Source organism: Bos mutus, chromosome 8 (assembly GCF_027580195.1).
Source record: "Bos mutus isolate GX-2022 chromosome 8, NWIPB_WYAK_1.1, whole genome shotgun sequence".
Classification (NCBI taxonomy): Eukaryota; Metazoa; Chordata; class Mammalia; order Artiodactyla; family Bovidae; genus Bos; species Bos mutus.
In genome coordinates, this window is record NC_091624.1 from 39,381,932 (window position 1) to 39,398,798 (window position 16,867).

A 16,867-nucleotide genomic window follows, 5' to 3' on the forward strand; every position below is an offset into this window, starting at 1 on the left:
TCTCATAGATTTGTGGTTGGAGAAGATGCTTGATACAATTTCAATTTTCTTAAATTTACTGAGATTTGATTTGTGACCCAAGATGTGGTCTATCCTGGAGAATGTTCCATGTGCGCTTGAGAAGAAGGTGTATTCTTCTCCATTTGGATGGAATGTCCTGAAGATATCAATGAGATCCATCTCATCTAATGTATCATTTAAGACTTGTGTTTCCTTATTAGTTTTCTGTTTTGATGATCTGTCCATTGGTGTGAGTGGGTGTTAAAGTCTCCTTCTATTATTGTGTCACTGTCAATTTCTCCTTTTATGTCTGTTAGTGTTTGTCTTATGTATTGAGGTGCTCCTATGTTGGGTGCAGAGATATTTACAATTGTTATGTCTTCCTCTTAGATTGATCCCTTGATCATTATGTAGCATCCTTCCTTATCTCTTGTAATCTTTTTTAAGGTCCATTTTGTCTGATATGAGGATTGCTACTCCAGCTTTCTTTTGCTTCCCATTTGCAAGGAATATATTTTTCCATCTTTTCACTTTCAGTCTATATGTGTCTTGAGGTCTGAAGTAGGTTTCTTGTAGACAGCATATGTATGGGTCTTGTTTTTGTATCCATTCAGCCAGTCTGTGTCTTTTGGTTGGAGCATTTAATCCATTTACATTTAAAGTAATTATTGAAATATATGTTCCTATTGCCATTTTCTTAATTGTTTGGGGTTGATTTTGTAAATCTTTCTTCTTCTTTTGTATTTCTTGACTATATTAGTTCCTTTAACATTTGTTGTAAAGTGGTTTGGTGGTACTGAATTCTCTTAAATTTTGCTTGTCTGAAAAGCTTATTTCTCCATCAATTTTGAATGAACTCCTTGCCGGGTACAGTAATCTTGGTTATAGATTTTTCCCTTTCAGTACTTTAAATATATCTTGCCATTTCCTTCTGGCCCACAGAGTTTCTGCTGAAAGATAAGCTGTTAAGCATATGGGGTTTCCCTTATATGTTACTTGTTGCTTCTCCCTTGCTGTTTTTAATATTCTTTCTTTGTGTTTAGCCTTTGTTTGTTTGATTAGTATGTGTCTTGATGTGTTTCTCCTTGGGTTTACCCTGTATGGGAGTCTTTGTGCCTCTTGGACTTGATTGACTATTTCGTTTTCCATGTTGGGGAAATTTTCAACTATAATCTCTTCAAAAATTTTCTCATACCATTTCTTTTTCTCTTCTTCTTCTGGGACCCCTATAATTTGAATGTTGGTGCATTTGATATTATTCCAGAGGTCTCTGAAACTATCCCCAGTTCTTTTCATTCTTTTTACTTTATTCTGCTCTTCAGAAGTTATTTCCACCATTTTATCTTTCAGCTCACTGAGTTGTTCTTCTGCTTCATATATGCTGCTACTGATTCCTTCCAGGGTATTTTTAATTTAAGTAATTGTGTTGTTTGTCTCTGTATGTTTATTCTTTAATTCTTCTAGGTCTTTGTTAATTGATTCTTGCATTTTCTCCATTTTGTTTTCAAGGTTTTTGATCATCTTTACTATCATTATTCTGAATTCTTTTTCAGGTAGTTTGCCTATTTCCTCTTCATTTATTTGGACTTCTGGGTTCCTAGTTTGTTCCTTCATTTGTGTAGTATTTCTCTGCCTTTTCATTATTATTATTTTTTAATTTATTGTGTTTGAGGTCTCCTTTTCCCAGGCTTCATGGTTGAGCTCTTTCTTCCTTTTGGTTTCTGCTCTTCTAAGGTTGGCCCAGTGGTTTGTGTAAGCTTCATATAGTGTGAGATTTGTGCTCAGTTTTTGTTTGTTTGCTTGTTTTTCCTTTGATGAGCAAGGCTGAGTGAGGTGGTGATCCTGTCTGCTGAAGACTGGGTTACGTTTTTGTTTTGTTTGTTGTTTAGATGAGGCGTCTTGCACAGGGTGCTACTGGTAGTTGGGTGATGCTGGGTCTTGTATTCAAATGCTTTCCTTTGTGTGAGTTCTCACTATTTGATACTGCCTAGGGTTAGTTCGGAAAAGGCAGTGGCAACCCACTCCAGTACTCTTGCCTGGAAAATCCCATGGACGGAGGGGCCTGGTAGGCTGCAGTCCATGGGGTCGCTAGGAGTCGGACACGACTGAGCGACTTCACTTTCACTTTTCACTTTCATGCATTGGAGAAGGAAATGGCAACCCACTCCAGTGTTCTTGCCTGGAGAATCCCAGGGACGGGGGAGCCTGGTGGGCTGCCGTCTATGGGGTCGCACAGAGTCGGATATGACTGAAGCGACTTAGCAGCAGCAGGGTTAGTTCTCTGGAGAAGGCAATGGCGCCCCACGCCAGTACTCTTGCCTGGAAAATCCCCATGGACGGAGGAGCCTGGAAGGCTGCAGTCCATGGGGTCGCTGGGGGTCTGACACGACTGAGCAACTTCACTTTCACTTTTCACTTTCATACATTGGAGAAGGAAATGGCAACCCACTCCAGTGTTCTTGCCTGGAGAATCCCAGGGACGGGGGAGCCTGGTGGGTTGCCGTCTATGGGGTCACACAGAGTTGGACACGACTGAAGTGACTTAGCAGCAGCAGCAGGGTTAGTTCTCTGGTAGTCTAGGGTCTTGGAGTCAGTGTTCCCACTCCAAAGGCTCAGGGCTTGATCTCTGGCCAGGAACGAAGATTCCACAAGTGGTTTGTTATGGTATTAAGTGAGATTAAAACAAGTATCCAAAAACAAGAAACCAAAGATGAATCCCAGACAAATGGCAGTTACAAAATCAGACAAATAATAATTAAAATAATATAGTATACACATATACATATACACACATGAGCAAAGTCAAAACAGTCTAACAAAAATAAAATGCACTAGATTGACCCGGTGAACAAAGGAAATCAAAAATTATACTTACCAGTTAAGAAAAAACTAACTAAAGCACAAACTGGAAAACAAAACTAAAGCAAGGTGCCAAGTGGGGAATAAAGCAATGAAAATAAAACTAACAAAATGTTGAGAGGAAAGGAAAGAAAGAATAGATGTGCAAAGTTAAATAGAAGTAGATAAAAAGATTTATATACATTAAAATTAACTGCAAGGGGAAAAGAACAGTAGGAAAAGCAAACAAAGGAATAAATGTAAAAAATAATAATAGGTTTAGTGCTCGCTTAGGCAGCACATATACTAAAATTGGAACGATACAGAGAAGATTAGCATGGCCCCTGCGCAAGGATGACACGCAAATTTGTGAAGCGTTCCATATTTTTAAAACTAATACAATTATGTAAAGTTTAAAAATAAAATAAAATTTAAAAAAAATTAAAAAAAAAAAAAAGACCCTCTTGATGAAAGTGAAAAAAAAAATAATAATAGGTTTAAAAATTAAAAAATGAAATAAAAAAAGAGAGAGAAAAAAAGGAAAACTCCAGAGAACTGCAAAAGCCCAATGTAGAGGCAGAGATTTATAACAACAATTAAAAATGTGACTGAGAAAAAGAAAGAAAAAAAAGCTCAAAAGCTTAATTAGATTTCATATTGACAATAAAATTGACAACTACAGCAGAAGGGGGAAAAAAGAAAAAAATCCAAAAGAATCTACAGAACAAGTCAAAACATAAGAATAATAAATGTTTTTCTTGAGTCACTGCTGTCAGAGTCCTTTCCCTCGCTGGGAGTCACAGTCCACCTCACCTCCCTAGGATGCCTTCCAACACTGTGCTGATCTCTGAACCTGCTCTGGGGGCAGCTCAGTTTCTAATCTGGTCCTGCTTCTATGTGTTCTTGCCACCAATGTCCACAGCTATCAAAACTAGTGTGTTTTCCTTTGTGGGAGCTCTCAATGACCTTTTAAATATTCCATAGACACAGAGTCTGCCTAGTTGATTGTGTGGATTTAATCTGCAACCTGTACAGCTGATGAGAAGGTTTTGGGTCTTCCTTAGCCACACTGCCCCTGGGTTTCAATTGTGGTTTTATTTCCACCTCTGCATGTGGGTCATCCACTGGGGTTTGCTCCCCATGCTGCCATGGAGGACTTGGGTTTGCCCCTGTGAGGGCCAGGTGTGGAGGTGGTGCAGCTGCTGGGTCGCAGGGGTTCTGGCAGCACCAGGTACTCAGGGGAGTTGGTGGCTAGGGCAGCAGGAAATATAGTGCTCTAGAAGGGTATGGCAACCAGTATAGGCCAATATACTCCAGTATTGTTGCCTGGAGAACCCTCCTCCCTGACAGAGAAGCCTGGCAGGCCACAGTCTACAGGGTTGCAGAATCAGACACTACCAAAGCAACCCTGCACACACAGATGCAAGACTTTTTTTGCCTGTGGCAGCTCTGCCCCAGTGAGAATTGAGCATGAAGGTGGTGCAGCTGCTTGGCTTGCAGGGACCCTGGCAGTGCCAAGTGTGCAGGGACACAGACTGCCTCCACCGCAGGAATTATGACCCTTCAGTTCAGTTCAGTTCAGTCACTCAGTCATGTCTGACTCTTTGCAACCCCATGAACTGCAGCATGCCAGACCTCTCTGTCTATCACCAACTCCCGGAGTTTACCCAAACTCATGTCCATTGAGTCAGTGATGCCATCCAACCATCTCATCCTCTGTTGCCCCCTTCTCCTCCCGCCTTCAATCTTTCCCAGCACCAGGGTCTTTTCCAATGAGTCAGCTCTTCTCATCAGGTAGCCAAAGTATTGGAGTTTCAGCTTCAACATCAGTCCTTCCAAGGAACATTCAGGACTGACCTCCTTTAGGATGGACTGGTTGGATCTCCTTGCAGTCCAAGGGACTCTCAAAAGTCTTCTCTAACACCACAGTTCAAAAGCATCAATTCTTTGGCACTCAGCTTTCTTTATAGTCCAACTCTCACATCCATACACGACTAGTGGAAAAACCATAGCCTTAACTAGACAGACCTTTTTTGGCAAAGTAATGTCTCTGCTTTTTAATATGCTATGTAGGTGTTACGGCCCTATGAGAGTCTTTTTTCGAGCCTCTTCTTGCTGGCGATCAGAAGGCCTCTTTCAGTCTTTCTCTGTACCTCCGCCTGTTCAGGCACTTAGAGGGCTCCCTTGCCTGGGGTCCTTCTCTGTTGTTTGGCAAGTCAGGCATATAGAGAGCCCCCCCCTCCCCCCCGCCACCTGCTCCCCCGGCTGGGACTTATTCTGTAGATCAGTGCATCAGGCACTTAAAGGAGCACCCTGGGTGGGGTCCTGCTTTGTAGTTCAGTATATCAGGTGTTTGATGGGCCAGCGTCTCTATTGTTCAGCTGCCTGATGCTGGCCTGTGGGGAGAGAGAGGCTATGGTGATGGCTCCACCCCCTCCATGCGACTCAGCAATATTGCCTTGCTTCCAAAGCTGCCTGGCTTTCCCCCACAGGCATCTCCCACCATGACTTCAGATTTTGATAGTGGATTTTGGTGACAATTTTTTCAAAAAGTAGCCTTATTTTCTGATTAGTGCAAGTTCAGAGAGAGATATCTTGGGACTTCCCTAGTGGTCCAGTGGTTCAGATTTCACCTTGCAATGAAGGGGGTTTGGGTTCCATCCCTGGTTGGGGAGCTAAGATCTCTCCTCTGGGCCAAAACACCAAAACACTGAACAGAAGCAATATTGTAACAAATTCAATAAAGACTTTAAAAATGGTCCATATCAAAAATATTTTTAAAAAATACCTGTATCTACAGAGACACAGAAAAAAATCAAAACTTGCTAATCATCATAAACCAGTGCAATCAACCCAATGTCTGCATTTGGAAGAAGCATCTAATAAGATCAGGGGCAAGGGAATCAGGTTGAAAGTAAATGAATGTGCAGGCTGCTCCGCCTACTGCCAGCTTCAGTGAGATTAGGGCATGTGCCTCTTTATTCCTCAACCTGGATCAGAAACTCAAGATTTAACCCAGCCAGTGAAAGGTGAAGTCATTTCTGTAAGGCTGTTTTTGGAGGCAGCTACAACATGAGGACCATTCCACTCTCTCAGTCTTTGCTGGGTATCACTGTAGTTCAGAGCACATCCATACTGTGCCTGCAGCTTCCAGAGATGAACAGGAAGAGAGAGGGACAGAGAGATAGAGAGATGATGCTGAGAACCTACCTTGCATTCTGATGCATCATGGAAAGAACAATCGATCAGTTCCTTCAAGGAAATACCATTAGCAAAGTCAGAGACAGGAAGTCCTGCAGGCAGGTCTCCTTGATTACATCTTTTCATGAATTTCAATGGGTAATTAAATCAAAGAAATAGGCAGTGGAGGTGGGAGAGGATTTGAGTTAAGTCCAACAGAGACAGAGTAGATGATGACTTCTAAGATGAGGAAGGTAATCAGAGCAACACTGGAACCATCATCTGAAGCTGCAAAGAATAGAGCTGACATACTGAATAAGCTAAATCACTAACATGAGAAACAAACCTGAAAAGAGGTAGGGAAACAGAAAAAAAAAATACAGGTGTGGGGGATTATTAAAATAATAGATATGTTGCACTGCATGGTATCTGCATTCAGCAGTTTGTTCCTGCTGGTTGTTCAAAAGACAGTGCGATATAAATTCAGTATCTGGCATCGTTGGTTTTTTTGCTTTGTGCATGTTAGACCTGGTATTTCTACTGATACAAGTATCCTTTTAGTTTCTTATACTGGTCAGTTTGACAGAATCTTCAAAAGTAACTAATACTTTTTTTTCTTACGGTTGTCATTAAGAACTAGACAGATCCCATCTCCTGACCCTAAACAGGATCCTATAGTAAACTGCTTGAGGAAATTGGGTCTTTGAAGATTACAGGTGGCAAACTTAGAAGTGAACTCCACTGAAGATCTAAGAGGCCCAACTAAAACAACGTGGCAGGCATCACAGCTGTGGATTGAGCAGAACTTCTTGAACGGGCTACCTTGAAGATGACAACCTCGGAGGAGCTATGGTGATTGGCAGTGGAAAGAATCAGGACGTGTGAAAAATCCTTAAAAATTTATTGACTTAAATAACTTTGCCTATGTTAATGAATAAAAAGAAACCTTTTGTGCAGAAAGTCAGCATATAAAAAAAAATAAAATAATAGATATGGATGAGAGAATTTGATACAGCTCAAGGTTGACGAGGGCTCTTTAAGAAACAGAACCAAAAATCAAGGATGACACTGAGAAAATCTTTCTGAAAAAAAAGCACTGTTTGTAAATAGAAAAGAATCACCGTGTTTCAAACTGACGCTCTGAAAACAGCATCTCACTTCCTGGAAAAACTGAACGAGAAGGGTAAAAGGGTAAAGAAGAATATATTCTATAATAATTTGGGCTTCAAAACTGGTGTCCTCAGGTACACCTATGGCTGATTCATGTGAATGTATGGCAAAAACCACTACAATATTGTAAAGTAATTAGCTTCCAATTAAAATAAATAATTTATTTTAAAAATAGAAAAATTAAATTGGTGTTCTGGAAAAGAACAAAATCAGACTTTTCTTTTGCAAAACTGTCAGAAAAATACAGTGTCAGCAATTACATTAATAGTATTCTTCTGAGAATTTTTAATGCAGTAAAGTTCATTTCAAGTGAGAAAGTCACACTAGATATTCTTTGCTATGTAGAGCTCATACAATATATCTATGCATTCTTCTTGAGAAAAATCGCTTCATATTGTCAATTTAAAGGTAAATCAAAATTAAGAATTCAAGCACAGGTGAATCATCATAAAAAGAACTCCAGGTGAAGAAACTTCTTGGTTTGGGCCCAAACTCAGAAATCCTTAGAGACTGCAAGCTTTCAGGGCAACGTGCAGCCTGAGGATAAAACTCAATATGCCACGTCTTCACTCAGCTACTCTTCCTTCACTTCAAAAATTCCTTCCCAGACCCAGGAAATGGGGTTGTTGCTTCCTGTTCTCCTACCCATGGTTAATCTGTTTTATTTTGTTATTGCTGGTATGGAGATAAAACCAGTCGATCCTAAAGGAAATCGACCTGTAATATTCGTTGGAAGGTCTGATGCTGAAGCTGAAGCTCTAATACTTTGACCACCTGATGCGAAGAGCCAACTCATTGGAAAAGACCCTGATGCTGGGAAAGATTGAGAGCTGGAGGAGAAGGGGATCATAGAGGATGAGATGGTTAGATAGCACCATTGACTCAATGGACATGAATGTGAGCAAACTCTGGGAGATAGTGAAGGACAGGAAACCTTGGTGTGCTGTAGTCCATGGGGCTGCAACTTAGCAACTGAATAACAATTGTTATGATCACTTAATAACCAATACTGATACATTGTAGCTAAAATAGGCTTTATTTTACATGTTTGGAACTCTGAGCTAATGTAATTAGGGAAAAAAAGCATTTTTTTTATATCCTCTAGGGCATACATGCATGCTAAGTTGCTTCAGTCATGTCCAACTCTTTGCTACCCAATGGGCTCTACGCCTCCAGGCTCCTCTGTTCATGGGATTCTCTGGGCAAGAATACTGGAGTGAGTTGCCATGCCCTCCTCCAGGGGATCTTCCGGACCTAGGGATCGAACCTGTGTCTCTTTCATTAGCAGGTGGGTTCTTTACCACTAGGGCTACCTGAGAAGCCCATCCTCTAGGGCAGCAGTCCCCAACTTTTTGGGTCCGGGGGGAAAGGTTTCGTGCAAGACAGTTTTTCCACTAATCAGGAGGGAGATGGTTTCAGGATGATTCACGTACATTACACTCATTATGCACTTTATTTCTATTATTATTTCATCAGTTCCACTTCAGATCATCAGGCATTAGATCCTAGAAGGTGGGGACCCCTGCTCTAGGGAGAGGTGCATAGTCCAAGAAAATAGACATTTTCATAGTTTTGGAACCCCAGTCATGATTTCTGCATCTAAAAGGTTTGCATTATAGGAGTTATTCATCTTTATTTTAATTAGTTTATTATGTTTAAAGGCTTGATTTTTATTTTATCTTATTGAAGTGTAGTTGATTTATACTACTGTGCTGATCTCTGCTGTACAACAAAGTGATTCAGTTATACACATGTATACATTCTTTTTTTATATTGTTTTAAAGAATCTGCCTGCAATGTAGGAGACCTTGGTTAAATCCCTGGGTCAGGAAGATCCCCTTTAGAAGGGAATGGCTACCCACTCCAGTATTCTTGCCTGGAACCAGTCAATCCTTAAGGAAATCAATCCTGAGTATTAACTGGAAGCACTGATGCTGAAGCTGAAGAGCAAATTCATTGAAAAAGACCCTGATGCTGGGAAAGATTGATGGTAAAAGGAGAAGAGGGTGACAGAGGATGAGATGCTTGGATGGCATCACCAACTCAATGGACATGAGTTTGAGCAAACTCTGGCAGCTAGTGAAGGACAGGGGAGGCTGGCGCGCTGTAGCCCATGGGGTTGCAAACACTGGGACGTGACAGAGTGACTGAACAACAACAAGATAGCAGGCGAGTAGCAAGTCTTCCTGTGTCTCTGTTTCCCAGTGGGGTATTGAATCTAGAACCTTATTTCTGACACCCAGGGTGAGTTACCAGCCTCTCAGTGGGCTCAGGCCTTGAATTGTTTGTATCACCAGGTATGATGACTGCCGAGAGCTATTACATGTGACTCATCTGGGGTTACTAGCTTTTGAAGCATTAAGATAACATTTGAATATACATAATTTCATTATTCATTAATGATTCAGAAGGGAGGGTGGCATCTTACAGTGTCATAAATTATGTCTCTGGACCTGTTAAGACACCATGTGGATTAGGATCACTTAGTTAAAAATGCAGATTTAGGTGCCCCAATCCAGACCAGTGAATCAGTCACTGGCATTTACAAACCAGAAGTTTAGACTTTTTGTCCGCACTGCACAGCATGTGGGATCTTAGATTCCTGACCAGGGATTTAATCTGTGCCCTCTGCATTGGAAGTGTGGAATTTTAACTGCTGGATCGCCAGGGAAGTTGTCCCAGAAATTTGGACTTTAAAACAAAATCCCCCTGTAAGAAATAAAAACTTAAAGTGGTCCATTTTCAAGGACAACTAGCCTAGAATCTGCTGGTGTAATAGCTGTTAGGATACTTGCAAGGGAAAGGGAGAGAAATCCAAGTGACTTTTTGGGGAGATTGTTAACCCCATAGTGCTTAGCCAATGGGGAAATGGGGCAAAAACCCCATTGTAATGACTCTGGGTGTGTCTGCCCACCAGACACCCGTTCTTGCGAGACTGTCATTACAGCCTGGCTTCTAGTTGGACCTTGTGTCTCCAAGTCCATTCCTTGGGTTTCGGCCGGTGGGCTTTATTCCCCACAACCCCATGCTAAAAAATGTGGCTCTTATATATGTTACTTGAGAACCACTGCTTTAGTGCCATCAATATGAGCATTAACACTTACTGTTCGGAAGGTTTAGAAAGTAGGAGGTTGAGTCTAAATTGTTCTGATTCTCTGATATATTGGACATAACTTCTTTCAGTAAAAAGCTATTATAAACTTTAACTTGTTTGCATATCTGCCTAAAAATAGAAAAATATAAAGTTCAATTATGTAATATCCTAAAAATGTATACAGTTTTCCACCTGAAAATATATTCATATATTCATTCTGAAAAGGTACCAAAATAGCTTTACTGGAATGATTTTGTATCTTTAAGAGATTTTCCTTCTTTCCTGTTTTTAACCGAGTGATTTGTCCTTATGGGGTTCCAAACATCTCCAACGTCAATCATTTGCTGTTGTTCAGTCGCTAAGTTGTGTCCCACTCTTTGTGACCCCATGTACTGTAACCCCTCAGGCTCCTCTGTCCATGGGATCTTCTAGGCAAGAATACTCGAGTGGGTTGCCATTTCCCTCTCCAGGGGATCTTCCTCACCCGAGGATCAAACTCGAGTCTCCTACGTTGTTGGCAGGCGAATTCTTTACCGCTGAGCCACCTGGGAAGCCCAGTGTCAATCATAGGTTATCATTTTATTTTAGCTCCATTTTTTGGCACCTTCATGAGAGGCAGCTTATTTCCCCACCAGGTGGCGCTCTCTAGCTAATGCACTGGGCTTAGTTGCCTTTAAGAGTGCATCCATCTTAAAAAAACAACCTCACAGCTCTATCAATTGCATTTATTACTCTAAGGGTAATTTTTATCCTCAGAAATGACTACAAAACTGGAAAGAATATACATTTTTTGTTTGTTTTCAGGAAGACCATTTATCTGAGTATAATCCTTGTACTATCATAAGTTGAATGAGGTCCAGAACAAAGGTTCTAGAACGTGGAGGCCAGAGAGCAGAGGTGGAGGTGAGCTTGTACTGACGATGCTCCATTTCCTCAGGTATAGGTTATCATTCGGGTAGGAGCACCAGCCCAATTGTAGAGGTCATTGCATCAAGCACAGACACACGGTATAAGGTAGAATGTCCCAGATGCATGGGTAGCTCAGGCTTGATTCTGCTAAGAATCAAAGCTTGGATGTCCAATTCGGTGAGTGTTGTATGACAGCTAGAGATTCTAGACGTCAGGCAACCATGTAGCTTCAGCTAGAGAAATACATGTGCATTTATGACAATACTCCACCCTTTCCCACTCCCGCCCCCAAGCCCTGAAAAGGCTGGGGAGGGGAAGAAATAGGCTGTGGACTTTGGCACCCAGGGGAATTCGTGAGAGCTGACAGAAGCGATGGGAATACAGCCATGCAGGCTAGGTTCAGTGCAGGACGTGGGCCCTGGAGCAAATGAGTTAAAAGGCATGGGAACTTAGAATTGAGGCAGAAACCCAAACAAATGGGCCAGGCAGACACCCTCTTTCAGGACCGCTGTGGGTCAGAGTACCTACTATCATACTTTTTAAAAAATTAATAAATTTTTTGGCTGCATTGCATCTTCGTTGCTGCGTGTGGGCTTTCTCTAGTTGCAGTGAGCCGGGGGCTGCTCTTCACTGTGGTGCGTGGGCTTCTCATCGCTGTGGCTTCTCTTGCTGTGGAGCATGGGCTCTAGGCTCACAGGCTTCAGGAGTTGCTGCGCAGAGGCTCCACTGTTCTCTGGCATGTGAGATCTTTATGGATCAGGGATTGAACCCATGGTCCCCTGCACTGGCAGACGGATTCTTAATCACTGGACCACCAGGGAAGTCCCTATCACACTTTTCTTGACCAGATCTCCTAGCCAGAAACCTGGGAACACATTGCACTCAGTACCTGGGTACACATCTTACAAGTAGTAGTGCTAGGTGCTTAGGAAGGAATTATTTTGAAAGAGAAGAACATCAACAAATCACAGTTTCATAATACTATGAAATGCCATGTTTAATTGTGCCCAAACCAATATGGCCCCAGGAAAGGGAGATGTTTAGAGTCTAAGAGAGCTCCTTGGTCTTGCTCAGTGTATACACATACACATGTGTGTGTGTGTGTGTGTGTGTGTGTGTGTATATATATATATATATATGCCAAGTCATTGGAAAAGACCCTGATGCTGGGAAAGACTGAAGGCAGGAGAAGGGGATGACAAAGGATGAAATGGTTGGATGGCATCATTGACTCAGTGGACATGAGTTTGAGCAAACTCCAAGAGATAGTGAAGTTCAGGGAAGCCTGGCGTGCTGCAGTTCATGTGGTAGCAAAGAGTTGGACACAATTTAGAGACTGAACAATGACAATATGTCTGAAACGAACACCCTCAGGCAAGGGAGTCAGAGAGATGTAGTTTTCACCCTTCTGGTCTCTGTAATGCAGGAGGACACAGAGGAGGTGGTGTTCATGCTGGGTGAGTGAAGATTCCATGTCTGCTTCACATGGACATCTTTGCTTGATTGTCTATTCTACATATACATGCTTTGATATATTATTTGATATAATATGCTTTTATATAAAAAACAAGAATTTTTTTCGTATTTTTATGCAGAAAGTCCCTTCCCACTTAAAAATCAGGGATACAGACAGATCCTGACTGGCTTCCCTGGTGGCTCAGAGGTTAAAGCGTCTGCCTCCAATGCGAGAGACCTGGGCTCGATCCCTGGGTTGGGAAGAACCCCTGGAGAAGGAAATGGCAACCCACTCCAGTACTCTTGCCTAGGGAATCCCATGGACAGAGGAGCCTGGTGGTCCACAGAGTCCCAAAGAGTCAGACACGACTGAGCGACTTCACTTTCACTTTCATGATGGTTCTATTTAAGATTTTTCAGCTTCACGATGGTGGAAAAGTGATATACACTTGGCAGAAACTACACTTCAGATTTTTAATTTTGATCTTTTTTTCAGGCTAGTTTTATATGGCACAATCCTCTCTTCTGGTGTGCGGCAGCAGCAGTGGGCTGGGGCTCCCAGTCAGCCACGTGATGAGAAAGGTAAACAGCTAATTCACTTACTACTGTTCTGCACCCAGACAACCACTCTGTTTTTCACTTTCAGTGTAATATTCAGTCTATTACATGAGATTTTCAGCACATTATTATGAAGTAGGCTTTGTGTAATGTCATTTGCCCAACTGTCAGATCAGATCAGATCAGTCGCTCAGTCGTGTCCGACTCTTTGCGACCCCATGAATCGCAGCACGCCAGGCCTCCCTGTCCAACACCAACTCCCAGAGTTCACTGAGACTCACGTCCATCGAGTCAGTGATGCCCAACTGTAAGCTCATGTAAATGTTCTAAGTGCGTTTAAGTGAGGCTGGGCTAAGCTAGGATGTTTGATGTGTGTACATGCTTAAGTCGCTTCAATCGTGTCCGACTGTTTTCTATCCCACGGACTGCAGCCCACCAGGCTCCTCTGTCCATGCAATTCTCCAGGCAAGAATACTGGAGCAGGTTGTCATTCCCTCCTCCAGGGTTTCTTCCTGACCCAGGGATTGAACCTGCATCTCTTGTGTCTCCTGCATTGGTAAGCAGGTTCTTTATCACTAGCACTGCCTGGGAAGCCCAGGATGTTTGGTAGGTTAGGTGTATTAAATACATTTCTTAAATTGAAGTATAGTTGATTTACAATGTGCCAATCACCACTGTACAACAAAGTGACTCAGTTATACACAGATATACATTCTTTTAAATACTCTTTTCCATTATGGCTTATCACAGGGTATTAAATATAGTTACCTATTCTGTACATTAGGACCTTGTGGTTTATCCATCCTAAACGTAACAATTTTTTTGAAAAATTTGTTTTATAAACATGATAGCTTGCATCTACCAACCCCAAACTCTGTCTAATCCTCTTCCTGCCCCACCCCCACCCCGCCCAGTGGATCCACTGGTAAAGAATCTGCCAGCAATGTAGCAGACCTGGATTTGATCCCTGGGTTGGGAAGATCCCCTGGAGAAGGGAATGGCTACCCACTCCAGTATTCCACCTGGAGAATTCCATGGACAGTCCATGGGGTCGCAAAGAGTTGGACACGACTGAGTGACTTCACTTTCACTTTTTCTCTGGATATATGCCCAGGAGTGGGATTTCAGGATCATATGGTAGCTTTCTTTTTAGTGTTTTTAAGGATCCTCCATACTCTTCTCCATAGTGACTGGATGAATTTATTAATACAGTCCCATAAACAGTATAGGAGGGCTGCTGAGCATTGTTTAATATGTGTACTGGCCATCTGTATGTTTTCTTTGGAGAAACTGTCTATTAAGGTCTTCTGCCCATCTTTCAATTGGGTTGTTTGCTTTTTTGTTGTTGATAAATGCATTTTTGCCTTATGATATTTTTAGTCGACAAAGGATTTATCAGGACACAACTCCATTGTAAGCTGAGGAGGATCTGTATTCATTTCTATCTTTTTTTTTTTTTTTTTAACTCCTTCCCTTCCTTCCATCTTCCCACCCTTTTTAAAAACATTTAACTCTTGAATTCTTCTAGAATTGGTTTTGACTCATGATATGAAAAAAGAATTGATGTTTACATTCCTTTTGTTAACCAAACATCTCCGGGACTTCTATTGAACAACTGAAATTCTTAAAACAGGAAGAGTTTTTTCAAAGACAGCAGATTCTGAGGTTTTAGCCTGTGGCTCTTGGCAATTGATGTCCTCAGGTTAAACAGAGAGTTCAGAGATTAGTTTTAGTATTTCAAAAGGCCTATCAGAAATCAGTTTATCCTTTAGTTTATCCTTGATAAAACTCTAACCATGTTTACACTTTTCTTTGGCCTTGCTGAGTAACTTGTGGGATCTCAGTTCCCCAACCACGGACTGAACTCAGGCCATGACAGTGAGGAAATGTTCTATTTCTTAAAAAGTCCTGGCTTGTGTGCATTGTCAGAAAACTCAGCACCCAGACCCAGTGCCTGGCAACCTGGCAAGCCCTCTAGTGATCGACTGAATTAAGTTGAATCCAAAAGATACTCTGGATGCTGAAAAGGCCATGAACCGCTGCATTATATAATCCCTTTCTCTAATGATGGAATTGTTTCTGTTTTGTTTTAGCAGTGAAGCAGCATGTGAGATCTTAGTTCCCAACCAGGGATCGAACCTGTGCTGGTTGCATTGGAAGGGCAGAGTCTTAACCACTGGACTGCCAGGGAAGTCCCTCTACAGATGAAGTTTTAAGGCCTTTTTGGAGGCAGTGAATCACAATGTTGTATATGGGAGTATATTTTTCTAGAGAGGGAGGATTCATATTTTTTTTAATCAGAAAATAAAAGGAAGATTCTGAGACTATATTATAACTGCCTTACCTCTGCAATTAAGAAACTTCGTCCTTACCAAGATATACTCCTGTGAATAGGATTTTGGAGAAAAAAAAATCCTTATTTTATTTATGCAATCACTCCTTAAGATCTAGATTTTTTTTAAAAGAGGAAAATAAATGATCACTCGGTTCCTTGAGGACCTTAAAAAAGTGCTTCTCCCTTCCCAAGGTTATAGGTACAAAAAGAAGTCCAGATGGAGGATACTACTACTACTAAGTCGCTTCAATCGTGTCCAACTCTGTGTGACCCCACAGACGGCAGCCCACCAGGCTCCGCCGTCCCTGGGATTCTCCAAGCAAGAACACTGGAGTGGGTTGCCATTTCCTTCTCCAATGCAGGAAAGTGAAAAGTGAAAGTGAAGTCACTCAGTCATGTCTGACTCTTAGCGACCCCAGGGACTGCAGCCTTAGCAGGCTCCTCCATCCAGGGGATTTTCCAGGCAAGAGTACTGGAGTAGGGTGTCACTGCCTTCTCCAGTATATACACTGCTGCTGCTGCTAAGTCACTTCAGTCGTGTCCGACTCTGTGTGACCCCACAGATGGCAGCCCACCAGGCTCCTCCGTCCCAGGGATTTTCCAGGCAAGAACACTGGAGTGGGTTGCCATTTCCTTCTCCAATGCATGAAAGTGAAAAGTGAAAGTGAAGTCTCAAAGTCTCTAGTTAGTACTATGTCTTGTGCGCCTGCTCAGTCTTGTCTGACTCTTTGCGACGCCATGGACCATAGCCTACCAGGCTCCTCTGTCCATGGGATTTTCCAGGCAAGAGTACTGGAGTGGGTTCCCATTGCCTTCTCCCAGATGGATAAGAGCTAATAAAATTCGCCAAAGTGATGGACGAGCTGGAAGCATCATCTATCCTCCCTGTTCCTAGTGACAGGAAAGTAGGTCCTATTAAGCAGCCGCCGTAGGCTGGAGGTGTCCAGGAAACCTCCCTCCCAGATCACACACCTCTGGGGTAACAGTCCCGGAAGTGATCCAGGAGCCGCGGGGGATGCTGAACCTCTGGAAAAGATCAAGCTGGGTAAGTATGCGTTGGGCTTGGCTTGAAAAGTCTTCTTCATCACAGCATCACAGCCCACATGCTCCGTGTGCTCACCTGCCTCCTGGGGGGCCGTCTCGGGGTGGTCCGCTTTGCACTAGCAGCCCTGGGTGTGTAAACTCCCCATCACACTGCATCACTAATCTGTGTGTGTGTGTGCGCGCGCGCACACACACACACACACACACACACACACACACACAGAGGCTTGCCTGGCGACTGTTGTACCAGGGATTTTGTATGAAAAAACAGAAAACGCAAGAAT

At 42.4% G+C, this 16,867-nt stretch overlaps 2 non-coding genes across 2 annotated transcripts; both read left to right on the forward strand.

Moving 5' to 3' along the window:
- The first annotated feature begins 3,120 nt into the window (after nucleotides 1-3,120).
- LOC138989058 (U6 spliceosomal RNA) lies at nucleotides 3,121-3,227 on the forward strand. The gene has a single exon (XR_011465292.1). It is a non-coding gene; the product is annotated as a U6 spliceosomal RNA (small nuclear RNA).
- A 3,205-nt stretch (nucleotides 3,228-6,432) lies between these two features.
- LOC138989027 (small nucleolar RNA SNORA8) lies at nucleotides 6,433-6,569 on the forward strand. Its single transcript, XR_011465272.1, has one exon. It is a non-coding gene; the product is annotated as a small nucleolar RNA SNORA8 (small nucleolar RNA).
- Nucleotides 6,570-16,867: the final 10,298 nt, after the last annotated feature.